Genomic DNA, 6356 nt, shown 5'->3' with positions numbered 1-6356 from the left:
GGACCACGGCACTTTACACCGGGCATGGTGTATGCGCAACCTACAGATCACCAATATATTTGTGATCGATAATGCACACTTCTTACACGACTGACCAGTCGACAGCGCTGCCTTCCTATTATGCGTGTGTAAACCGATGTTGGGCTGCTCAACATCTTTCACGGTTACATCACTTGCACCCGAACCCATGGTGCCGATTTGGTAATATGTTGTACATGGTCTCAAGATGTACGCTTCGACCCCTTATTCAGGGGCTCAAGCTATTACCAGCAAGAACAATCCTCATCCAGACTTGAACTCGAAACACCCGGAGGCGAACGGTTTAACTAATAAGTGCACCAGTCTTGAATCCATGCGTCGGTGGAAACAATGCCGGCATGTTGCATGTATTAGCTCTGAACATAGCGAGTGATTGCCTTGTAGCTGTCGAACTGAGCGTAGAATGTGATTATCGCTCACTTGAAAGGGTCAAGCCCTTTCGAGTCGTCCGGTTTTTACGCCAGACGACTCGGTTCACCATCTTTCGGGAAGGGACCGTCTCGGTCGCAAGCTGCTCCGGTCCCTAAACAACCTGCGACAAATGATAGGAAATGCCGACATCAACACGTGTTCAGTTTGGTTTATCGCTCATAGGTCTTTTTGACCATCGATCCCTGATTATAACTCTCAATTAAACAGTCAGGAGAGTAAGGCATGCCCATCGATATCTCATCGACAGGCGATACCGCAAGAACGGCCAACGACACATCAGGTGATCGATTATTGCTACGACTTTTGCTTAATCGTTTCCACTCCTTAGAGAAAGAAACCCCCGGGGACCGTCTCGGTCGCAAGCTGCTCCGGTCCCTAAACAACCTGCGACAAATGATAGGAAATGCCGACATCAATACGTGTTCAGTTTGGTTTATCGCTCATTGGTCTGTTTGACCATCGATCCCTGATTAAACTCTCAGTAATCCAGTCGGGAGAGTAAGGCATGCCCATCGATATCTCATCGACAGGCGATACCGCTTGAACGGCCAACGACACATCAGAGGATCGTATCTTGCTACAACTTTTGCTTAATCGTTTCTTCTCCTTGGAGAAAGAAACCCCCGGGGACCGTCTCGGCCGCAAGCTGCTCCGGTCCCTAAACAACCTGCGGCATCAAATGATAGGAAAAGCCGACATCAATACGTGTTCAGTTTGGTTTATCGCTCATTGGTCTTGTTTGACCATCGATCCCTGATTAATACTCTCAATTAGAAGGTCGGTAGAGTAAGGCATGCCCATCGATATCTCATCGACAGGCGATACCGCATGAACGGCCAACGACACATCAGAGGATCGTATCTTGCTACAACTCTTGCTTAATAGTTTCCACTCCTTGGAGAAAGAAACCCCCGGGGACCGTCTCGGCCGCAAGTTGCTCCGGTCCCTAAACAACCTGCGGCATCAAATGATAGGAAAAGCCGACATCAATACGTGTTCAGTTTGGTTTATCGCTCATAGGTCTGTTTGACCATCGATCCTAGAATTCAACTTTCGAGTAAGGCATGCCCGTCGATATCTCATCGATAGGCGATACCGGTAGAACGGCCAACGACACACATCTAGGATCGCATTTACTCTTCCTTGGATGGATAACCAATACCCTAGGACCGTTTCATCGCGAGCTGCTCCGGTCCTCAAACAACTCGCGAACCACCGATAGGATGATATTAGGAATGGCCGACTTTCATCCTTTAACTCTCAGTTCTGCTTACCAAAACATAGGTACTTGGACCTTAAAGACCACTATATGTTCCCCGATCGGGGGCAATCGGAACGTCTATCCATCATCAACATCGTTTCACTCATTCCGAACCACCAAATTGGACAGACAGTACCATATTCACCAACCGATTGCTTCAACTTCGCAAACTGTATGGTAAGTTCTACTAATTTCACATCTTACCATCGACTAATAGTGCATAAATCCACTTGGAAATCACTTTTCCTTGGTCCTCGGACCTTCTACGACAACGTCCAACAAATATCCGAAGTCGTTTCCCAACTTAGACCAAGCATTTCGTATCTTTACTTCTAATCGATTTTTTCTCTCATAATTGACGATCAAAATCTAAAAACCACATTTTGAGCCAGAAGCAGTCGTCCGATCGTCCTGGGGGTAGTCTCAATCGATTTAGAAGGGCCCAATTCATAAAGATACGTACTCAGTCAAATTCATGCTTCTGGCTCACCTACCCCCTATATAGAAAACGAAAGCGTACAGGCGTGGAAAACGTGCCATTTTTCTCCATCACGGACTTTTTTTTTCTCGTTGCACCGACTCTAGTAAAAAAGTGAAATTTTTTACTAGTTACCAACTTTTGCAAATTATCATCGGATATCACTTTTCATGGTCTATAGTAAGTTCTTATCACGTTTTAGTAGTTTTTGAAAAAAAAATTTTTTTGAACTTTTCAAAATTTTTCAAAACAAAGTTTTTGTAGGCGGTTTTGTGTATGGAGGGTTACTAGTCTCGGGGTCACTGTTTGACCAAAAAACCACTATATATCATTCGAAAGGTAATTTCAAGGGCTACAAAAAATTGTTCTACGGCACCCCCCTCCGACGTCTAGTATTCGAGTTATTGGCCAAAAACCATCACTTGAGCGATTTTTCGTTCAGGGTACCCGACTCTAGTAAAAAAGTGAAATTTTTCTCGATTGACCAAGTGTTGCAAATGACCATCGGATTTCACTTTTTATGGTCTATAGTGAGTTCTGATCACGATTTGGTACTTTTTGAAAAAATTTTTTTGACGCACTTTTCAAAATTTTGCAAAACCAAAACTTTTTAGGCGGTTTTGTGTATGGAGGGTTACTAGTCTCGGGGTCACTGTTTGACCAAAAAACCACTATATATCATTCGAAAGGTAATTTCAAGGGCTACAAAAAATTGTTCTACGGCACCCCCCTCCGACGTCTAGTATTCGAGTTATTGGCCAAAAACCGCAACTATAGCGGTTTTTCGTACAGGGTACCCGACTCTAGTAAAATGATGCGATTTTTACTAGTCTAGGAACTTTTTGGTCAAAAAATCAAGTATATGTCATTCGATAGATAATTTCAAGGGCTACCAAAAATTGTTCCACGACACCCCCCTGCGACGTCTAGTATTCGAGTTATTAGCCAAAAACCGCAACTATAGCGGTTTTTCGTCCAGGGTACCCGACTCTAGTAAAATGATGCGATTTTTACTAGTCTAGGGAACTTTTTGGCCAAAAATCAAGTATATGTCATTCGATAGATAATTTCAAGGGCTACCAAAAATTGTTCCACGACACCCCCCTGCGACGTCTAGTATTCGAGTTATTAGCCAAAAACCGCAACTTAAGCGGTTTTTCGTCCAGGGTACCCGACTCTAGTAAAATGATGCGATTTTTACTAGTCTAGGGAACTTTTTGGCCAAAAATCAAGTATATGTCATTCGATAGATAATTTCAAGGGCTACCAAAAATTGTTCCACGACACCCCCCTGCGACGTCTAGTATTCGAGTTATTAGCCAAAAACCGCAACTTAAGCGGTTTTTCGTCCAGGGTACCCGACTCTAGTAAAATGATGCGATTTTTACTAGTCTAGGGAACTTTTTGGCCAAAAATCAAGTATATGTCATTCGATAGATAATTTCAAGGGCAACCAAAAATTGTTCCACGACACCCCCCTGCGACGTCTAGTATTCGAGTTATTAGCCAAAAACCGCAATTATAGCGGTTTTTCGTCCAGGGTACCCGACTCTAGTAAAATGATGCGATTTTTACTAGTCTAGGGAACTTTTTGGCCAAAAATCAAGTATATGTCATTCGATAGATAATTTCAAGGGCTACCAAAAATTGTTCCATGACACCCCCCTGCGACGTCTAGTATTCGAGTTATGGGCCAAAAACCATTCATACTTGAGCATTTTGCTCATTTTGCCTGTACGGGTACCGGGGACTAGTAAAATCAGGCCAATTTTACTAGAGTAGGGGTCCTTTTTGGTCAAAAAAACAACTTTTGCTCGTTCGATAGGGAATCGATAGGGCAACAAAAAATCGTTCTACGACCCCCCCTTCCGATGTCTAGTATTCGAGTTATGGGCCAAAAACAGTTTATAGCTAATTTTTCACTCGATTTTTCACCAAGTATCGCACATTACTCCGGTTCTATACATTGGATCGTCAATCTTTAAGATTTTATGGGTAGCTCCAACTGTTTGCTACATTTCATCCATACATCACCAACCGATTCAATGTCTGTACTAGAAGTTATTAGAGGAATAAAAAAATTTACCCTTGGCTTTGGACCGTACAATTTTACCCATTTTTGGCCCATATTTGCCCCATAGCTCCGCCGGTATCCAAGATATGGCCACACTTTCTTCTGGCCATGGGTAGATGGCACTTGTGGCTAGATTTCTTCCATGCACCACTAATCGCTACCATGTCTGTGGCCGGAGCTATTCGACGAACAACCATCGCATTTACCTAGGTACTTTTTCGGATTTTTGGTCCAACTTGCACCATTTTTGGCCCATATTTGCCCCATAGCTCCGCCGGTATCCAAGATATGGCCACACTTTCTTCTGGCCATGGGTAGATGGCACTTGTGGCTAGATTTCTTCCATGCACCACTAATCGCTACCATGTCTGTGGCCGGAGCTATTCGACGAACAACCATCGCATTTACCTAGGTACTTTTTCGGATTTTTGGTCCAACTTGCACCATTTTTGGCCCATATTTGCCCCATAGCTCCGCCGGTATCCAAGATATGGCCACACTTTCTTCTGGCCATGGGTAGATGGCACTTGTGGCTAGATTTCTTCCATGCACCACTAATCGCTACCATGTCTGTGGCCGGAGCTATTCGACGAACAACCATCGCATTTACCTAGGTACTTTTTCGGATTTTTGGTCCAACTTGCACCATTTTTGGCCCATATTTGCCCCATAGCTCCGCCGGTATCCAAGATATGGCCACACTTTCTTCTGGCCATGGGTAGATGGCACTTGTGGCTAGATTTCTTCCATGCACCACTAATCGCTACCATGTCTGTGGCCGGAGCTATTCGACGAACAACCATCGCATTTACCTAGGTACTTTTTCGGATTTTTGGTCCAACTTGCACCATTTTTGGCCCATATTTGCCCCATAGCTCCGCCGGTATCCAAGATATGGCCACACTTTCTTCTGGCCATGGGTAGATGGCACTTGTGGCTAGATTTCTTCCATGCACCACTAATCGCTACCATGTCTGTGGCCGGAGCTATTCGACGAACAACCATCGCATTTACCTAGGTACTTTTTCGGATTTTTGGTCCAACTTGCACCATTTTTGGCCCATATTTGCCCCATAGCTCCGCCGGTATCCAAGATATGGCCACACTTTCTTCTGGCCATGGGTAGATGGCACTTGTGGCTAGATTTCTTCCATGCACCACTAATCGCTACCATGTCTGTGGCCGGAGCTATTCGACGAACAACCATCGCATTTACCTAGGTACTTTTTCGGATTTTTGGTCCAACTTGCACCATTTTTGGCCCATATTTGCCCCATAGCTCCGCCGGTATCCAAGATATGGCCACACTTTCTTCTGGCCATGGGTAGATGGCACTTGTGGCTAGATTTCTTCCATGCACCACTAATCGCTACCATGTCTGTGGCCGGAGCTATTCGACGAACAACCATCGCATTTACCTAGGTACTTTTTCGGATTTTTGGTCCACCTGGCACCATTGTTGGCCCGTATTTGCCCCATAGCTCCGCCGGTATCCAAGATATGGCCACACTTTGTTCTGGCCATGGGTAGATGGCACTTGTGGCTAGATTTCTTCCATGCACCACTAATCGCTACCATGTCTGTGGCCGGAGCTATTCGACGAACAACCATCGCATTTACCTAGGTACTTTTTCGGATTTTTGGTCCAACTTGCACCATTTTTGGCCCATATTTGCCCCATAGCTCCGCCGGTATCCAAGATATGGCCACACTTTCTTCTGGCCATGGGTAGATGGCACTTGTGGCTAGATTTCTTCCATGCACCACTAATCGCTACCATGTCTGTGGCCGGAGCTATTCACGAAAGCGCCTCGCGCACTTGGTCGGATTTTTGGTCCACCTGGCACCATTGTTGGCCCGTATTTGCCCCATAGCTCCGCCGGTATCCAAGATATGGCCACACTTTGTTCTGGCCATGGGTAGATGGCACTTGTGGCTAGATTTCTTCCATGCACCACTAATCGCTACCATGTCTCTGGCCGGAGCTATTCGACGAACAACCATCGCATTTACCTAGGTACTTTTTCGGATTTTTGGTCCAACTTGCACCATTTTTGGCCCATATTTGCCCC

Source organism: Anopheles funestus, assembly GCF_943734845.2.
Source record: "Anopheles funestus chromosome X unlocalized genomic scaffold, idAnoFuneDA-416_04 X_unloc_70, whole genome shotgun sequence".
NCBI classification, from domain to species: domain Eukaryota; kingdom Metazoa; phylum Arthropoda; class Insecta; order Diptera; family Culicidae; genus Anopheles; species Anopheles funestus.
The sequence above is the reverse complement of the archived record's forward strand: the minus strand, read 5'-3'. Positions refer to the sequence as shown.